This window comes from Rhinolophus hipposideros (assembly GCF_964194185.1).
Source record: "Rhinolophus hipposideros genome assembly, chromosome: 6".
Taxonomy (NCBI): Eukaryota; Metazoa; Chordata; class Mammalia; order Chiroptera; family Rhinolophidae; genus Rhinolophus; species Rhinolophus hipposideros.
Genome location: NC_138052.1, coordinates 73545085 through 73566295, shown reverse-complemented (window position 1 = coordinate 73566295; position 21211 = coordinate 73545085).

The window sequence follows — 21211 nt, the reverse complement described above, 5'->3', positions numbered from 1 at the left end:
TTCGAAGTTTCTTTGATCCAAGCCCTTACCAGTATCTGCTGTCCCCGAGTGGCACGCTAGATGTTCAGCAGTACTGTTTGTCCATAGAAGACACTGTGTGACAGAAGCACCCGGACAGTCCCCATTGTGATAGAAAATGTCCCGTGCTTTAAAAATTCTGTATCAGTTCACGTAGGCTGCAATTAAGAAATCGCTTTGTGATTTTTTTTTTCAAGTCTTAAGAAAAATTTAAAAAAGCAAAGAAAGCTTCACATGGGTCCACAATGAAATCCTGTTTTAAAGCCTCCACTAAATAATTTTTGTGCCACTTCTTATAAAATTATTCAGGAGACTGAGCTCCTTGAGAATAAGAGTGTTAGTGCCATCCTCTCTGAGGTCTTTCCCACTGGGTAATGTTGGCTGCCTGGTCTGCGTTCATGATCTGTTTGCTGTATGAGGAATTCATGCTTTAAAAATATAATGCTGGAAAGTGCTAAGCACTGGGATCTTTTGTATACAATATTTAAGACTTCTGAATGCCTTGTCTTGTTGGCAATCTGTTCAAGTGACTGAATAAACCTGAACTTACTAAAGCATTTTGTTAATTTAGATCCCTGATCCCTTTTCTGAACTCCTTGAAGCCATATGTGTTGAAATTCAGGATTTGTTTAGATTTCAGAAAGCGAATAAATATGGCGAATATGCCATCTATTACCCAACACACTGGGGACATCTGGAGCTCCCTATAATCAAACATTAATGTTGTTGCATAAGTGTGTGTGAATAGCCACGCTTTGTAGGATAAGTACTAGGGTGCCCAAAAAATGTATACACATGACTTGTATTCATCCTTTGTTATTGGTGTATTTTGAATTACAATTTTAATACAGGTTTTTCCTTTCTTAAAATGTGTATACATTTTTTTTGCCACCCTTTGTATAAACAAAGGCTCTAACTAGTCTCATGTCAGTTCAAGTCATGTTTCCTGACAAATGTGTCATGAAAAACTTTTGTTGATCATAGCTCTTTGGATTCTGGAACTATGAATAAGGAGTTGTGAACCTGTAATCTATATGGAATCTGTCTTCCCTCCAAAAGCAGGATAGTCAAAATTAGGAATGCTTCCCTGTACTAGTTATACTTAGTTCCTTTAATGAACTATTTTAAAATATAAGGTAAATCAAAGTCTCCTATATATACAAAAACTCTGCAAAGGAATTAGTTGACACTTTATATTTTAAGCTGTTTTCTTTCATCTGTGAATAGGTTAAACCAAATAGCTATTTTCCAATGTGGAACAACCCTTCTATTCATTCATTCATTCATTCAAGTAAATATTTATTTAACCCTCGATATGTGCAAAACACCACGCTAGGCTCTGACATACTCTCTGAATGGTGTGGAAGTTTCAGGGAGTTAAAAACAATAGAATGCATGGATTTAAACTATCGAGCATGATATTCTTAAAGAAGCAATACTTAAGAGGTAGCCACTTTGAATCAAGGCAGCTAACATAATTGACACCCAAACTTAGAGACCAGTCCTTCAGAGTTTCCCAAGCGTCATAAAGCTAGAAGATGCTTTGACTTCTAGCCATGGTCAGGAGGCAGTGATATTATTGAGAGACAATGTGTGCCATTCTAAAGAAAAAAGCAGGAGGGAAAGGGACACTTAGACAGATGTCACCTTCACATAGAGGCTCAGCGCTGGAGGACTTCATGCCAGAATACACTTGAAGCTGTTATTTGGGGATAGAAAGGGATGAAAAACAGCAGAAAAAAATTGCTCATCTCTAATACCTGGGAAACTTTAAGAGGGCTGCTCTGATTAGATGGAGACCTCAGGTCATTGTCATTGGGAGGATAAAAATCCTCTCAGCCCTTCATTCTTACCTTATCTTTGGCTAGTATATTGTAATTAATATCTGTCTTCTTGAAAATTCATTGAGAGAGAGAGAGAGCAAGAGAGAGAGACAGAGAGAGAGAGATTACTTTCTCTGAGGTTAAAAAAATGCAGTGAAATAAAGATTTTAGAGATATTATGTGGGACAAAAAAGACTCTAGAAAGTACAGGAGGAAGACACAAGAAAAGGTTAATGGGACAAGAAGAAATAAAACATTGACCTTAAGTGGACATGTGCGCCAAACTATAAATGAAACATCTTTCTCTGGCCACGTTGCAGAAACCTCCCTGGTTCTTTCAGGAATGCTTGGGTTGCAGGCGGTGCACCGGATGGGTGATTACAAAATGGCTTGTTCCCAGGCCCTGGATGATGTGTGGAGGCGAGCAGATGAGGCCAACAGCAGCCTCCCGCGGCTGCCATGTGGTGGGCTGGCTCAATGAAGAACTCTTTGTTCTTCCTTTCAGTAGCCACTACAGTTGCTCTGTGTTTTATTTTCAATTAAATTTCCACTAATCCTAAACTACAGAAAAACATAGCTGCTGGCACTCCCCGTTCCCTTCCAAAAGCAATACAGTCCGCAGAGAAAGGTTTTATGGTACAAGCTCCGCCTTGTATGCACTATAAAAGACACATATGCCACCCGTTGGCCCACAAGTGCTTTCAGAAAGGTGCTTCATGGGCCCCTCGCCCCTGGGCTTCCAAGGCGGCCTATGAATAGTGCCTCTTGTTAGGGCGGTTGCTATAGCAAGCCCTTGTTTTTAATTCAATTGCACAGTAAATAATACTTTATACACTGTGGGGGCAGGGGGAATGGTCACTTTAAATTGCCTACTCTTCATTTGGTCCAAAAGGGACATTTTTAGCTTTTGAGTGACAGAGCAGAGCACCTGCCTTTTCAGCTTATTTCTTGGATTTTGACTATTTTTCCCTTCTTGCAAGATGTTGACGTTTATTTAATGTGTTCAGAATATGTGTATCAATGTGAAAATCAGATTTGATTGACATGTTTTAAAATATCATCTTAAACTAACACTTCCCCTATTTGTTTGGAATAAGATCTAAATAGGACGTTGGATTTCTACTCACCACAGACCCTCTGAGTTCTGTATTCCATGACATTGAAGAGATGTTTGGTCACACTTAGGGGACTTTGGGGAGAAAACTGTAGCACCAAGAAACAAAAAAATGTGGTCTAGGTAAGCGTCTACATCACATGATAAATAGTTGACAGCTGTGGGAATATCTGATTGTTCTGGAAACGTAGAAAAATGGAAATGGAGTGAAAGAAATCAAAGGGGGATAGAAAAGGGGCACCCCTCCTGGTAATACACAGCTGGGGGTCAGGAATGATACACTTCTGGGGAATAAAAATAAAAGGAGCATAGAGGTTAATAAAATGGGGACATATTCCTCTCTCCAGACACAGTAAGGCGAAAATTACTTATCACCTGCTGGAGCGGATGTGAGAACGGGCCAGTGACCAAGTGTGTGGCAGGGAGTATTTGTAAGGAATAAACAATCTCCACAAAGCCTGCAACAGGCTTCCTCCTGCTTCCTAGCCGAGCAGTGTCTTGCCGCTCTGTCTCCTCATTAGAGGACAACATCTGTTTCTTGCTATAATTAGCACACAGTTCAATAGTTAGCTCCAGTCTCTTACACCTGTACCACACACAACGTGGAAATTACAGAAGCACATGTTGTTTTTTTTTCTTAAATCACCTCCACTTACACACGTTGTTAAGCATCTAATAGAAAACAACCTTCCCGTCCCTAGTCTCCTTCCTCCTCGGAATGCTTTTTAAAAGCAAGTTGGGAAAGTCTTTGTTTTTATGGGCCCCAGTTCCCATTTCAAGCTTCACCTCTATGCTCCACGGCCCCCTTGAATTAAAGAAAGTCTCCAGTGCTGTCAACCAATCCACCATGCATTAGGCCATAAAACCTTATTTTCAGCCACCTGCAGGATGATGGAGGGAAGAGGAAACTGAACGGAGAGAGGGGTGGGGGAGAGTTCCAGCTGGCTGCTGAAGATGGTTTCAACAGAATTCTTTGGAGGGTGGAAGGGTGCAGAGTCTGGGGTCATTTCCTGCCAGGTCTGTGCTGCATCGGGGGAGAATCCATAATCACACTGTCTCACAGTTCTATTAGTGTCAAAGCTCATTAGGAGCCCAATCCACTCAGTAGCAGTGGGCACACAAAAGAACCAGCCAAAGGCTGCAGAGTGCAGAGTCTTCCATTCCAAATTGGGGGCGGGCGGGAAGGATGGATTGTAAAATTCCTGGCTGGGTAATTAGAGTCAGCGGGGAAGCTGATAGGCCATAGCAGGCCTCTCATTTCTCTCCTGGCTGTTTTAGAGTATTGGCAGGGGCTGTTTTCTTCCAGGGGTGAGGCGATGTGCCTGTGTCATAATTCATAAAGAAAAATGATCATCAATTTGCACCCTGTTCCTGGGGCAAGCTGAGGAGGGGAGACTGTGGTTCCTACTGTTATTAGTGTTCGAGAAGGGCAAGGCCAGAAAGATGGCATGAGGTGGGTGCCTGGGGTGCAGCTAACGGAAGGAACTTAAGTAAATGACCAGCCAACTTCTAGTAAGTTCATTGAAACAGGTTCACATTCCCTATGCACTGGGTAAAGAAATTTATGAAGGCCGTGGAAGCCTGACGAAACATGGCAGGGTGGTATTATTACCTGTACCAACTTACTCTCTCATTTTGACTTCCTTCAACTTCAACTATAGCCACAAAGCTAATGTGATAGTGGCAAAACAAACACAAAACAGCTCACCCTGGCTGTTGTGTTTGTCTTTTATGGCAGTTTTATAAAATACAAAACTTACCCATCCACAAAGAATTTAAAATTCTTTTTGTAATTGAGGTGTAATTTATATATGATAAAATTCACCTATTCTAAGTGTACAATTCTCTGACTTTTGACAAATGCATACCTTTGTGTCATTATCACTGTGATAATGTTCAGAATATTTTCATCTACCCGAAAAAGTTCCTTCTTGTCCCTCTTCAGTCAGTCCCCTTCCCTACCGCCGACCCCCAGCCCCAAACAACTACTGATCTGATTTAGGTTATTATGGTTTGCCTTTTCTAGAATTTTATATAAATGGAATCATACAGTAGGTAGCCTGTTGCGTCTGGCTTCTTTCAGATTCTTCTATGTTGTAGCATTTTCAGCAATCTGTTCCTTTTGGTTGCTGGGTTCTGATCCATTGTAGGAATATATCACTGTCTGTTTACCTGCTCAACAGTTAATGGACATTTTGGCTATTTGCAGTTTGGGGTTATTGTGAATAAAGCTGCTATGAGCATTCAGGTACAAGTCTTTGTGGAGACATGTTTTCATTTCTCTTGACAATCTTCCCCTCTGTTATCAATTGGGAAATAAATAAAATCAGTCTCCTTCACTGATCATCCTGCCAATGAGGGCGGAAGTGACTATTGACTAAGGTGCAGGAACAAGCATAATTTTATGTTTCAGAATATGACAAGGGAGAAGCAAAGAGCAATGAAGGAATGAGTGTTGCAGGTGCCATCTCTCACAGGCATTTGATGGGGACCCCAAGTTCCAGGTAGTCTTTCGGTTTTTGTGATTGTGATGTGGTTAAGTTTGAAATCAGTGAAAGAAACGTCACGTAAGTTACAAAACAGTAATAATCCAACTCAAAAAAGGCACTTTCTTTTGGTGGTTTATAACTTAAAAAGGCTAGTGGTTACCAAATGGAAGTGCAAAAAGTGAGGAGAAATGGTTAAATCGGAAGTACTTCATCAGTGCTTCCGTAAAAAATATTTTCTGAAGACCCTGGGGAATGGACTTCTGTACACTGATTAGAAAGCCCTGAGATGAGAACCAATATAAAAGGCAAGAGTACAGAATGGTCTGTTTTTGTAGTCCAAGGTTACCATTCCATATCAAATTGGCTGGGTTTGTGTACCAAAACACAAAGGCACACTGCCCTGCTTTGCTGAACTTGGTTCTTGAAAAGTCAAACTGTGTTCCTTGAGCTTCGTACAGCAATAAGGTGACAGAATGAACCTGTGTCTGTGACAGCACGTGAGTGGCTGTGCCATGGAGGAGAATGGAAGATGGCTGTCCTATTGCCTGTGCTGGTTCACTGGTTGGCCATCACAAAGACTGCCCTTTGCCAACAGAAATAATTTCTTTCATTCTGAAAAACACTAGAAAATTATAGAAATAAGAAACCATTTTAAACATCCATTTTCTAAGCCAAAGCTTCATTTTCAAGAACACCTGAAACCACAATGCTTCTGATTGCATTCTGTTTTCCGAGCTCCTTTGTTAAGGGCCTGACCTGAACTTTGCTGTTATACATTTTGGGATTTCTGGAGCCCAGCTTTACCCTGAGGGAAAATAAGGAAACAAATTAACTTAAAAAAATCTTTTTGACCTAACCCTACCTCCCAAGGTCACCATGGAAATACATCAGATTCAAAATCTGCAAGGTCTTAAGGCCAAGCTCACAGGAAAGTCAGGAAAACTAGAAGCTGTGAAGGACATAGATCTGCTGAATATATTAAGCTTGCATATGCGTACGTATGTGTGTTTTCTAATACTCTAAGGTAAATTTATACCAATCCATACAGATGTACTCTTTTCTGTTTATTATTCCCAATTGTGTAATGGAGTTTAATGTCATGCAAAGAAAAAAAAAACAAAAAATAAACCCAAACTCTAGAGTTCGACAGCACTCCACCTATTTTATTTTATTTTAAGGCAAAACAAAGAGAATGAACACTTGTTCTTTCCACCAGCATTTTTTGATCCCTAATTCTACCCAGACTGAATCGTCTTAAATCTGATTTGGGATTTGAGCATTATTTGGACTAGCTCATTAGTGGGGTACCGTTCTGACAAGCCACTAATCTGGGGCACTGGTGCACAGCATCGTGACAATGTTGTGTTGAAAATGAGAAATCTAATGAGATTAGACAGATCCTCATGCACACGGTCTGAAGGTACTTTGCATGGACAGCCATGAGCTTGGGAACGCAGGAGGTGGATGGACAGATTGAGGCATCAGACTCAGCTGAGCTAGAACGCAGCCACCCAGAAGTGCTTTCATTCAGAAAGGCAGCCATGTCGCACCTTTTCTAAGCAGGTTCTGTGCGATGTCAAGCATTTCCCCAGATAAAAAAGTAATAATCATAAAACGTAATTGCTTTGGGTCGGATGTCAGTGGAAGGGGCTGAGCAGAGACGAAGCTTTAAGGTAAAGCTCTGATGCAGTTTCATGTCTCTGTACTAGCAGCAGAACAAGTCACAGGTCAGGGCTAATTAGTACCTGGAACCAGCAACCTGTTATGTTTTAAAGTTACTTGCCCAGTCCTGGCCGTCCAGATAAACTCCACTGATGTTTTCTTCTCTGTGTAAATGTTTTATTTCTTCCCTTTATTTGTGATTTTAGTTGTTTTTAAGCTAAAAAGACCATTCTGGGTTCCTTTTTTGCTTAGATTGGAGCTGTCACTAAGATCAGAAAAGGCTAGATTCTAACAATGCATGATTTCCAGATGTAGCTATGGGGCAGTGCATAGCACACAGTGGAAAGGGACTTGGTGCCTCCCCAACTCCTTTCCCTCCTCCTTCACTCAAAGAGGAAAACAAAAGTTTCCATGGCATTTTCTTGCTTGGAAGTGGAAAATCAAGCCTTTAACAGAGTCTGACCCCTGGGACATAATTTCTTTTACATATTGTGTTGGTGTGCCACCTTGTGGTGACTTTTAGGACTCTGTGAAAGACCTTGTTCATAAAGCTGCCCCCAATTTAGTCTTCTCCCTAAAGCATAGGGAAAAATTCAGTGACGATCCACTCTGTATGAATCATCTTTAAAATGAGTGCATGCAAGACAAAAGCAAATGTATTTTCAACACATCATGATAACATGTGAAATGAAGCACGTGGTTTCTTTTGTATTCTTCCTTGCCAGGCAGTGAATAACCCATTTTGACTTAAAAGTCAAGAATTATCATTTAAGTGTTTAGACTCAGATGCATGACACAACTGGCTCCATTTTCTTCGTTTACCTTTTCAGAAGTGTTTTGGAATTTAGAGGAGACAGTCAGCCAGAAACTAATGGGTACTTCTGTTTTAAACATCTTAATCAAATGGGGAGGAGAACCTTAGAACAAATCAAAAATTCTGGCCCCAACACAAAAGGGGAAAGAGGAGACAGACAAATTCCTGTGTCATAGAATTGTTAGAAGTTTCTAAGGCTGAGGAAAGGATTCCAAAGGAGAGAGAGAGAGACAAAAAAAAAAAAAATCTTTCCCTGAAAAATCTATCTTCAAAAACACATTTTAACCTTTCCTGCCAGAAAACAAAAGGCACAGCCCCAAATAGTTGTCAGAATCTCAAAACCCAGAGTTCTAAGAATCACTGAGAGATTACGTCAGTCACTATGATAAGCGCTGCACTTGTGAGTCAAGCGCAGCTGTATCTGCAGTGTTTCAAGTATTCTAAGTAGAAAAAAAAAAAGAAGCTTAAAGGAGTACACCATCCCTAAGTCTTGGTGAGATAGGGGGAATAGTTCATGATTCAAAAGATCATTTTTCTAAACATAATTATTTATAAGATACAGGCAGCAAAAGAAAGAGAGGTTTTGGGGTTTTCCTTTTCAATAAAATCTATTGTAGATTTTTTTTTTTTTGCCTTTTTTTCTTGAGATTCATCAACCCTCTGTCATTCAACTGTAGTTGAACAGTAATCTATTATTTCACTTAAATACACACGAAAGGAGGTGATGTGGATTAATCAAAGTAGAAGAAGCAGACATATTTTGGCAACTAAAGCTCTGTGAGAGCTTCAAAAGACATGTCTGTCCACTGGCCGTTGGGAACTCTGTTGCTAGGGAGATGGTTACCAAGCACAGGTGTTTGTGTGGCAGCCCCAGATAGCTAGTTTGGTACCCCTTGGAGTGATGTCATGAATGAAAGGTTTTCAAATATTTAATTTTTTTCTGTGTGTCTTGGGAAGAAGAGACTGCGCTGTCATGATTGCTTTTCAAGTGCAAAATTAGGAAAGGAGGAAAGGAAGAGTGGTGAGAATAGAGAACATAATCAGACAGCCATGCTGAAAATGGGACGTGGGGAGGTATCATAGATCATGAAATGAGCCCCAACACAACACACTCTAGTAATCACTGACGTGAGTCCCAAGTCAGTAGCAAAGCTGGCCCATGTGGACAAAGGAGCCAACATGATGTGACTTCTATTCACCATATCTTACTGAGATCATGTGCCTGCCATTCTGTCCACTTTCTACACACTCCATCCTATCAATTTCCACACTCATGCAATGCAAGTCCTTATTATCACCATTTAACATGGAAGAATAGGGAGCATCAGAATGGTTACAGGACTTGCCAAATGCTAATGCCATCTTTTTTGTTTTTTCCTTGTTTTGATCTTATTTCAAACTCTTATCTGCCTCCAAATATTTTCTTCCAGGGTTCTCTCATAGGACTTGAAACTGCTAAGATTTAATAGCAAAAATTTACAAAGCACTGGCTTTGTGATATGAAACATTTTTGGATTGATTGTGTGTGTGCGTGCATGCATGTGTGTTCAGTGTAATTGCAGACACCAGTCTTGCCTTTAGTGGAGCTTAGAACCTGGCAGGGAAAAATAAACAGATGCAAAAATAATGAAAAATATTTTGTCTGAAAAATTGGGGGTGAAGAAATCTTGAGGGTAGGTGCTGAGCAGGAAACTTACCAAACTAGACCATTGCAGGAAGGGTTTGGATGGATTTCAAGTTGTTAGAGACAGAATCTTTCTTGGTCTGGGGGTTAGAAAGCAGATATAACCAAAGAGATGAGTGAACTGACTTTTGGTGGGTGAAAGGAATCAACTAAAGGCTGGCTATCTGTATTGTCCTAGAAAGACAGGCAGAACTCAGTGAAGTACCACGTTTCCCTGAAAACAAGACCTAGCCGGACCATCAGCTCTAGTGCATCTTTTGGAGCAAAAATTAATATAAGGCCCAGTCTTATGTAAGACCGGGTATTATATTATATTATATTATATTATATTATATTATATTATACCCAGTCTTATGTTATATTAAAATAAGACTGGGTCTTATATTAATTTTTGCTCCAAAAGACACATTAGAGCTGATGGTCTGGCTACGTCTTATTTTCAGGGAAACACAGTAATTAAAGAGACCATTTTATGAAAGAGAAAATTAGTGATTCAGACTGGGTGGGGGGAGGGTGTTGCAAATTGGGTGTTTGCCAGTGTGAGCTTGTGTGTATGTATGTGGGTGTTTGTGGGTGTATGTGTGCAGTGGTGACCCTGGGTTGTAGGTAAGGATGTGGCAGAATGAAAGGTGAGAAAGGCAGAGAGAGAAAAGCAACTGATAAAAGTTTTCCTCACTATTTTGCTCAGAACCAGTTCAGTTTAATATGTGATCCACATATTCTGTTGTGGAAGTTTCTGTCCTTTAACTAAGAAAGGAAAATAAAAACTGTAGCATATTTGCATTTTATTATTAATTCATGAGGGGAAAAATGTCTGTAAATATTTTGGGGTATCACAAATAGGAAATATATATATATATTTATGTATTTATATATTTATACATATAATTATACATATTTATATATATATTAAAACACTTTTTTCAAACTCCAGGAGGAGACACATGCCATTCAGAGTGGCTCGGCCCAGGCACAAGTGGAACTGCAGGGACTTCGCAGAGGCTGTGTGTTTGTAGCTGCAGCGGGCAGAACAGGTCACGAGGCCCCATTAGGAAAAGGTGAGGCAGTGAATTATTTTTATAGCCTGGAAATGACATATCTCATTCATTCAGTGAGTTATTTACCCTCTGGATTGAGTTCACGGACCTATGAGTCACACAAGCACATCTATTTCTTTATCTTTGGGGACAGCAGGAGGTTAGAAGGCTATGCCATGAGAAGAGAGGGAGGGAAAGCAGAGGGATGGGCTGATAAATATTTCAAGGCCTCATTGAACAGGTCTGGGTTATTGGTAGATTCCCACCCACATGAGAGTTAGAAGCCAGGCCTGCTTCCTCTCTGATACCAAAGCTGGCCAGCCAATTACTAAAACCCTGAGTGAGGCTCATTCCGAAAGGGAAAAGATTTTCTCTTCTGCAATTTGACCATTTTTTCACCTGAGGAAGGTGTGTGTGTGTGTGTGTGTGTGTGTGTGTGTGTGTGTGTGTATTGGCAATGAAATTGTTTGTACTTTAATCCGAATCACACCAAAGTAGACAACAGGCCACCATGTGATGCCTGCCTCATTGATAACTATCTACTGGCCCATCTTGCTCTATAAACCTACCATCTAGAGGGAAAGGCAATAGCTTATATGCAGATACTTCCCTGCTCTATTTCAGTATCTTAGTAAACATTCAAATCTCCCTGCCCTCAGTTCCATTTAAATAAAAACATCATTTTCCTCCAACCAGTAGAATATACTCTGCCAGCTGATTGATGCTTTTCCATTTATTTTATAATGTGTTTTTGTTTTTCGTTTTGTGTTGTTTTTTTTTTTCTCAGCTAGGGATTGTTCTGAGTGTCAAGGAGGAAATATTTTTCAAGTCATGTACTGTGATTGGCTGGCTTGGACCTGATTAGATAGTTAGGTGGAAAGGGGGAGAAAGTCGTGATTTGTCACACTGGTGCTGCAGTTCTGGATAAAGAGGTGCTTTGTAATGTCAGCCTGCCTAATCTCAAGGCCACAATCAAATTATCTTCCCCTTTATCCCTCACTCTCCTCCCATCCCCCCCCCCCCTCTCTCTCTCTCTCTCTCTCTCTCTCTCTCTCTCTCTCTCTCTCGTACACACACACACAGAGGCACCACATGCCCTACCTCTTCAGATCTATAACTGAGAGGACAGTTATTAAACAAAATCTTGGCCTAGGGAATTAATAATCTCCAGGATTTATTTCTTTATCAAATGTTGTGGCCTGAAGGAAGAGTACTTTGTGTTTGCAGAAAGACTGAAGTACATTTATCACCTGAGGGGAAGGGATAGGTTTGTGATTTTTAATACTTGTCAAATGAGTAACACAAAAGAATGAGAGAAAACAAGATCTCTGGAAGTGTTTGCAAACACAAAGAGGTTACAAACCTGTTTTTTGATGGAGACATGGTCCCGTAGGAGCTAAAGGGGTTTCGAGGGGAGATGGGGATGTGAGGTGGAGAGAGTGGTGTACACACTGACTGGTGGTGGCCAGCTCAGCCAGAGATTACAAAGGAAGGACCTAGAAGTATCATCAGTAGATGTTTAAATCTGAGAGTTTGATAGTTTGGCAGACTTTCAACCCGTCAGTAAAGGGGGCAGTGGTGTGCGGGGAGGTTAAGGGAGGCAGTGAAGAACAGCTACAGATGTGAGCTACAGAATGTTCAACCACATTACAAGTTGTGTAATTCTTAAAGCTCAGCTGTGTGCTTGCACTCATTTTGGCAGTAGCTGTCATCCAACAGCATGCGATTGCACATGAAGGATATGAAGTTTGGCAGGAAATAGCCTCTCTTTTGTTCCTCTTGACCTTATTCGCTGGGACGCTTGTGACTTGTCACTCCCCTTGATATGGAGGAAAAAGAAGTCAAGAGGCTCATGGGAGAACTAAAATCAATGCATCTTGGTAAGAAATACAGGGCAGGCTGCTCTGTAGTTATCAGCATTGCCAACTTAAATTGTCATTTTGAGGAAAGCCATGATCATTATCACAGACAAAGGGTGTCTTCGTCTAGTGTCTGCATTTCTTGTTCTGAATTTCTGATTATTGTATGAAATGTGCTGCCCTAGAAGTTTTCTTCCTGGTGGTTAGGTTGCGATTACAAATCAGAGCCACTTGTTCACTGCTACTCCCATTATCATCATGTTGAATGTCTGTGGGTGGCACTCAGGTTGATGTCTGAGAAGTTGTGCAGCCTGGAAGTGCAGAGGAATTAATGCCCCTGGGAGTACTCTTAACCAAGGGGAAAGTGGGAGCCTGTAGAGAAATGCCCTAGTCTCCATCTGTTGATAGATATTTTTAGGAGGCATTCTTTACACTTCCCAGAAGTCCCAGAAAAATGGACCTCGCCATTGCCTACAGTGGCAGCCTTGATGACGCATCTTTATATTAGGTTTTCCTTCTTCCGTGTCTCACTCTCCCTGCTTCCTTGCTCCTACTTCTGTGATTTTCTGTCAGTTAAACTACCTTCACCAAGTTGTTGTCCTGGGCTCTGATTTTAAGGGAAAACAAACTTCGATGGCACCTATTGAGCAAGCGTATTTCTTTAGAGCACTCATACATTGGTTAATCCTTCACCAATGCTTCTTTCTCAAATCTAAGATGCAAGCTGCCAAAGATGGTTATTATCTTGCTACCTCATCTGTGGCATGGGAATGGGAGAATACTAGCACTGGAGATGGCACAGTAGCCAGCCAACATCCAGGAGCATATGAGAATCTGCAAATGTCTCCTCAAATAACATGGGAGGGGAGCTAATTTTCCAATGTTTCATTAACCCTCCCATATCTGGGCTGGCATCACAAAAAGAATGACTTCATCTAGCATTTACTGAAAATCTACCATATGCTCAAGCACTGCGCTAGAGTCTGAAGCCACAATGGTGAATAAAACAGATGGTTCTTGCTGGTGGAACTTAGTCTCTTATGGGAAAGCACATATGTATCAATAATTACCCACATAGATTGTATCTATAATCTATGATAAGTGATGGGAGCCGTAGCAGGGATCTGACCTCTATTGGTGGGCCGAGGAACGCATTCACAGAGAAGGGATGTGCCTGAGGGATAAGGAAAAATTGGGGTGAAGTGTGGGTTTGGGGAAGAAAAAGCTAATGTGAGGAAAGAGCATATGTGAAATTCTTAGAACTGGGAGAAGGTGGAGGAAGTGCTTGTTGAAGGAACAGGAAGCCACTGTGGATGAAACCAGAGTAAGAGAGGTTGAAATCATTGGCTGAGACTAGAAAGGCATACAGGGTCCAGATTATGCAAGAACGTTTGCCTTTATCTGAAGAGCAACAGGAATTGACCGAAGGTTGGGTTTAAAATGTTTTCTTTAATTACATCAATAATAACTGAATATACTTTTATTTCTAAAACATCCATATAATATATAAATCAAAATTTTGCCTTTATCAGCTTCCCCAATCCAATTATTTTCACAGATGGTACCCGCTGAGTCAAAAAAAAACTGAACTTTGTGATAGAACAAACAGGTGGTCTGATACTAATGTCAAGGCTAGATGTTTAAAAAAAGAGAGGCATATTTAGTCACATTGCTTGTACTAATTCAGAGAAGGATAAAGGGATATTTTTGGCCACTAGTAAAAAAAAAATTTATTTGAAAATATTTAAAAATATTGCTTAGTTTATTTTTACTTTTCTTTTAACATTTATTTGTTTTATAATGTGCATATAATTTTAAGATAAGAAATATACATACATTGGGGGGGCTTGCTCTATCTTGTATATTCATGAGATATATGAATAAAAATCTTGGAGACCTTTGTAACAGTGATTAAGAGCATGCTTTCTGCTATTGGTTTACTTGGGTTCAAATCTCGGACTCGTCATGTACAAGCCAGGTGTTCTTAGTAATTCACTCAATCTCGCTGTATCTCACCTCTTAAATAGGGAGGATAATAGTACTTCCTCCAAAGAGTTATTATGTGTATTGGATTAAATAAACCCTGCAAAGCACTTAGAATAGTGCCCAGGACGTTGCAAGCACTCAATAAAGGTTGACAATTACCATTAATGTTATTAGTATTGCATTGAGCTTGTATCAAACCACTTTACTAAACTTTCTTTTTGGTTCTAACAGTTCGTAAGTTGATTCTTTTGCATTTTTTGGTTGAAAATCATTTACTGACAAATCACAATAATTCCAATATTTATTCCTTATTTCTTTGTCTTATTTTATTGCCCTGGTATTACTTTCACACTGAAAAAATAGCAGTGAGGGCAGGCAACCTCGTTTCTGCTTTGAATGGCGGGGCCAAGGTTATTTCTATTCTTAAGTTGTTTAAAAAAAAAGGTGTGATTTTGTATTGTATTGGCACTTAATAGCTGAAATAAAAAGGTGAATTCATTACTTAATTAAGAAAGAGTATACTGGTCAGGAGTATACTCTCTAAATAAAGCAGCCTGCTGATTTTAGACGAGGTTGGGGTCAGGGATTGTTTTGGGATTATGTGGGTGACAGAGGCAGTATTTGGTTGACATCAACTTAAAATTGTTTGGGGACAGCAAGATTTGCTGATTGGCTAGGTTTCAGAAATGTCAATGGAGTAACTCTACTACAAATTTTTGCCCCTCAAAAGTATAGTATTGTTACTGACTGGCCCTCAAATGTGAGTTCAGTGAAGTGAGTGGTTATTGAATGATTAGGTTGTGGTGAATTGTCGTCTATTGATCAAACAATGGTGACACATTGTATCTGGAAAATATGGGGAAAAATAGGTGGTTGGCCTGGCAGTTATCTTTAGAGACGCACAGATAAATGTTAACAAGATGGCACATGTGGGGACACTCCTGGTCCTAGGAGGTGGACCCGGGGTTGGAAGCCCAGTGAAGCCGACAGTACATGCAATCTGAAGAATATGAAAAAAAAAAAAAAGTGGTTGTTCTGGTTGACCTGGCAAGCCATTGTCTTTATGGATATATAATCAATAGTAATAAAACACAGCAGAAAATAAACAAAAGGCAGGTAATATTTAGATATTTAACTAGGTGAACATACTGAGAAGAAAAGTGTTCAGCAGGAATTCAGGTGCCAGGATTTGAGAAAGGGGAAGCTACCAAGATGAAAGTAGGATTCAAGTTCTAGAAGGTCTAGGGTACTAGACAGGGTGTCCAGGCCAGGAACCAGGCCTAAGATCACAAGACACACATCTAATTAGCAAAATGGGGCCACAAGATGATCTCAGAAGAATGCAGAATATGTTTGATTAGGGCAAAGACAGAACAGACCAGTAACAAAAGTGACTTGATACAGAGATCTCTGAGTGTTAAAAACAGAGTTCTGGGGGCAGAGATGTGCCCTTCAGCCCAGACAAGTGGTTCTACCTGCATCAGGGGAAAACAGAATTCACACACAGGTTCAAATGAAGAGCCCTTGTGAAAGGACCATTTGCATAGTTGTGGACAGAATTAAGGGACAATTAATGCATGGTGAGGTACCCATAGACGAGGGGTGAAGGCACACTTAGGACTAAAGTGTCAAGGAAAGGCAATAGTGGTGAAGGAACACAGCTACTCCAAGAGACCAAAGACTAAAGCTGAGAGGAAATGAAGGAAGAACTACCCTGACCCGGCTCTTCCCTCACTTCTGACCTCCTGCCAGGGCTTCCCTTAAGCAGAAGACAATTGGCTAGGAGCCTGAGTGAGCCATCCACCAGAGGTCAGTCATCTGGGGCACAAGGGAAAACAGAGAACAGTGGAGAATGAATGTGAGCAGGTAAGGAACAGAAAATAATCAACATACTCTCAGAGTGGCAAGTAGAGCTCCAGCGATGTCAAGATAGTGGTGTTTCTGAAATGCTTTCTGGGATTTAGGTGCATGGCATAGACTTTAATGAACAATGCATGGGCTTCTGGTTCAGCACGTCCATTTGGGCAGAGCTGTGAGGAAAGCCTTCCCGAAGCTTCTGTAACAAAGAGAAAGAGCGGGGAGTCAGAATCCCAATGGCATCTCCATGTTTTTGTAACTGTGTCAAATTATGATACTCGGGGGAGGCAAGAAGTGAGGGAACTGGTATGTTTTGTGATACAGATTCTGAGGCAAAGAACTCCCAGCATGCGGGAATCAAATGGAGCCTCATTAAGACACATGGCAAATGTGGGAGTTTGCCCTTTTATGCATAACCAGCCTGAGCCTCTGCCTCAGACGATAGCCAGCGTTTTGTGAGTTAATGGTGTGTGACGCAGAAAAGGAGCTGTGAAGGGAGCAAATCTCTCTTTAAAGTGAACATTTTATAGAAATCCTATTTTCTCTGGGGCTCAAAACCAGACGGACTTAGTGGATTAAGCTCTGAGGTTTCACTAGGAGGATGGATTTCAGGTCAATGCCAGCCTACAAATCTATGTGGGGGATGGGGACAGAACCCAAATGAAACTAACTGGTGAGGTCTCCAATACCCGCTCAGGATGTCCAGAGGCTGTATCACAGAACCGTGTTGAATTAACTTGGGAGGTGATGAGGAACGGAGGAGGGAAAAGTGCTATCCAGATGATGCTAACATTTGCTACAATATCTGTTGAATTTTTAACCTGCGGCAATTGCCCGGTGCCAACATAGAGGAGAGCAGTCTTAATTGCTTTGTGCCAGTCAAATGCATATTTCTTGACAAACTTACATAATTGTTTCTGTCACTTCGGGATGATTTTTCCCTCCAAGTCACTTCAGATGAGGCAAGTCACAGGTACTTCTTGCCCTAGCTACACCACTTTCAAGCACCCCCAGCCTCCAACACAACCAGCTGTCACAGTCCATATGTACACACATTTGCACTTCCTGTGTGAGCGTATATTATAGAGAGTGCCTGGAGTGCCTTGAAATTGGTGGGATTCAAGTTAAGACTGTAGAATAGGCCTGGCATGATTAAAATGACATCCAGGCATGAGGGATTGCACGCTTCCTTTGTTCCCCTCTCTCACCTCTTAGCAAAAGTAGCTGTTTCTGAGTCTGACAATGGAGAAATGGCGTCAAAACTATTAGTAGTTCAAAGGTGTAATAAAAGCTCCTGAGCTGACTCTTTAGTTGACAGTGCTCCTATTTTCTGCCTGGGACCTACCACTACTCCCCTCTGCCCAATCTCACAGGTGCAGGTAGTGGAGGAAAGTCTCCAGGTTAGTTTTTTCTGATGTGGTAAGTGTCAGGGTCAGGACTGTGAAGGTCTTTTTAAGTTATTATTACTCTTGTGGACGTTTGTGGTTGAAATACTGGGCGTTTGGTTTTCCTCTTGTGCCTCCAACTGTGGAGCCTAGAAGATCCATGTGCATGGCTAGAAGAGCAGGTCACAGATAGAAAAATCGAATGCACTCTGTTCTCCATGCGGCTCTTCAACTGCGCTGTGCCTGAGCTTGAATAAAATGCCTCCCATTCTATCGCTCAAGTAGCAAAAACTGGTAAGAATCGTTTGATGTTTTTCAGGGCTTGGGGAAAAAAAACTAAGTGGTTTTCCTGCAGAGTCCAGATTTCCATCTCTTTTAGATACTACTATTCCCACAACAATATGCTTATTTATTCCATCACAAGTATTTATTAGTGCTGGGCTAGAGCTGAAGCAGGAAGGTCAATTGGGAGGTTATTGCATTAGTGCAAGAAAAGATAATGGTAGCTTAGACTACAACGGTGACAGTGGAGATAGAGAAGAGAGAGCATGCATTTCAGATGTATTATAGACGTAGAACTGACAGATGAGCTGTATACCAGGCATCAGGCTTGGCCCTGAGGGTACCACGGTAAATAACACAAGTAAGATTCCTGCTTTCGTGGTTGTTTTGCAATGAGGATGAAAGATCATACAAACTACATATATGTATGTAGTTTGTGCTGATCTCTGGGAAAGAAATAAAAGAGTGATGTAGTAAAGAATAATGGGTGGGGGGGGGAAGGTGGCTGCTTAAATTGGGTTGTCATGAAATGGGTCTTCCATGAGGGTGAGATTTGAAGGTTGAGTAGGAGCCAGACAGACAAGGAGCTGGGGAAGCGCAATCCAGGCAGATGGAAGAAACTGCATGATGGTCGTGAGGCAGGATGAGCTTGGCTCATCCTAGGACTTGTCAGAAAACTGCTGTGCCTGGAGTTGTCAGTGATGGGGAGAGGGAGTGATCTTGGCAGGGTTGCCAAGATCATGCAGACCCTGAGTATGGTGTATAGATTTTATTCCAAATGAAACTAGAAACCAGTGAAAAAATTGACAGAGAGGAAAAATCAAGATATGATTGTTGTTTAAAAATAGTACTCTAGCCAGTCTGTTAAGGATGGACTGTGGTGGATAGGCTGGCATTGAAGTGGGGAGACCAACTGGGGAGCTTTTGCAGTAGTCTAAGTGACAGAAAATGGTGGCTTGGACTAAAGTGGTGACAGGGAAGACAGGAAAGACGGAATGTTTTCCAGGTATATTTTGGAGGCAAGTTGACCGAACTTAGTGATTTATTGTATATTGTTGGTGGATAGGTGGAGAAAACGAAAAATGTTCTGGTTTAAATAATTGGATGGACAGTGGTAACATTTAATAACATTGGGAAGACAGAGTAGATCAGAAGTTACAATATTTCTTCCCTTTCATTCTTCTTGCTCCATCTTCTAATATCACATTACTTATTCAACGGATGGAATATTGGGAAGAGTACTTACCAGGCTGAAACTTAGGAGATATGCAATTCTGTCCAGCTGCTGCACATAACCAGTAGTATGATCTCAACTAACTCATTATGCCTCGGTTTTCTCATTGCTACTGTGGACCTCAGAAGATCTATTATTATGCTTTGAACGGGATTAATTTGTTCTACGTGGTCCTGGGAGTTCTTCCCATTTCCAACATTACCTCGAGGGCACCAAATCCAGAGAAGGGACCATGGATCCTTATGACCTAATATCAACTTCTGTAGTAACAATGGAGCTTGCAGAGGCAAATTATTTAGCGTCCAAATTAATAATTGCTGTTACTCACCTGCAGATGTGCTGGAAGAGTCATTGAAGGTATAGAACTAAGGAAGCTAATAGATTTTATTCTAAAGCACCTGAAACTGTGACAATTTGTTATAGGGTGCTGTTTAGACATAGTCATCTTATACTTTTTTATTAATTCATTTACATTTGTAGAGTGTGTTTATCCATACTGTTCTGTCTCTGAAGCCCCTTTGTAGAATAGCATTTTACAAAGATGTTTGAAAAGTTTAAAGTTTTACGCAAGGGCAAGGTGTCATTAATATTGACCTATGAACTAATTAGATGCTGGGGCAAAGAGAACTTTTCTTCCCTGATAGGTACTATTTAAAATTTCAGGAACCATCTGGAGTTTGAATCCTTACATTTTTGACACAGAGTGTTATATTGTGAACATAGGACACTAGACATATCACCTGCGGCGCTCACCTCAACCCAGTTCCTGCTAAAGGGCCCTACACCTGTGATGGGTGCCATTCCCCTAGTTACAAACAATTGGATCAGAAGAGGCACCTAACCCAAGGGCACTAATCCATAGAACGACCAACAACTTGTGATACCTGCATATAACCAAGACGGACTTCTAGCACTAGTGAATTCTTTCATTGGAATATTTGAATTGAAAAAAAATTCTGAGGAAATAAGAATGCAATTAGCAGAAGGAACTGAAAAGTTGCATAAAGAGAAGCCATGAGATGAAGTCAAAGCTATTGCAAACTCAAGTTATGAGGTAGCAGATGTTATGAATAAACAGGGGTAACAAGGTGAAGAAAAACCATCCTCTTGAAACAGCTCTTACTAAAGTCCCCACTGGTCTGCGAAGGACCAATTCCAGCAACATCTCAATCTTCATCCTCCTTCCCCTCTTTGTGGCTGTGAATGCTTTTGCATTTTCTTTTGAGACTATCTCTTCCCCCAGTGCTTCATCCCTTCTCCCTTTCTGTCCCTATCCTTGTTGTATTGTTGTTATTGTTTTGTTTTGTTGTTTGTTTTTGTTTTTTGAGGATTTCATCTTCTTTCTTGTGAGTCACTGTACAAAGTGATTTGGGTGAACTCAAAACCCCATTTTTCTAATTTTTTGATTATCAGTATCTGTACCTACATTGATCTCCTAGCACCTAAACTTTCTCCATCCAAAGCAAAACTTATTTCATAGCTATTCTGGCCTCCCCTTTCTGATGATATTCTGCTCTCTCACTAACACCGGCTTTAAAGTTTAAACCATGACATTATCTTTGATTTACCTTTCTCCCTTAGTCATGTGTGTGTATATATATATATACACACACACACATATATTGCCTCTGCAACAAGGCTTGACTATCTCCTCTTTCCATTCTTACTGATAGCCACCATTCTTCACATCCAAATGAACCCTTTCTCGCTATTCAAAAATCTATCTTGAATAACTTCCTTGTGTTGTATCATAGTTTTTGATTAATCCTTCCAATTACATCACCCTTTCCTTGAAAAAAAGAAATGGTCTTACTTATCATTGTATTTCCCCCTCACACCTCCCTCCATAACTGAGTCTGGAACAATTTCTTTCACGTAGGAGGTACTGGATGAGTATTTGTTGATTTGTATTAGGGGACTTGACTGAATGCCTTTCTCCAATAATGGCATTTGAATCTAACTCCATT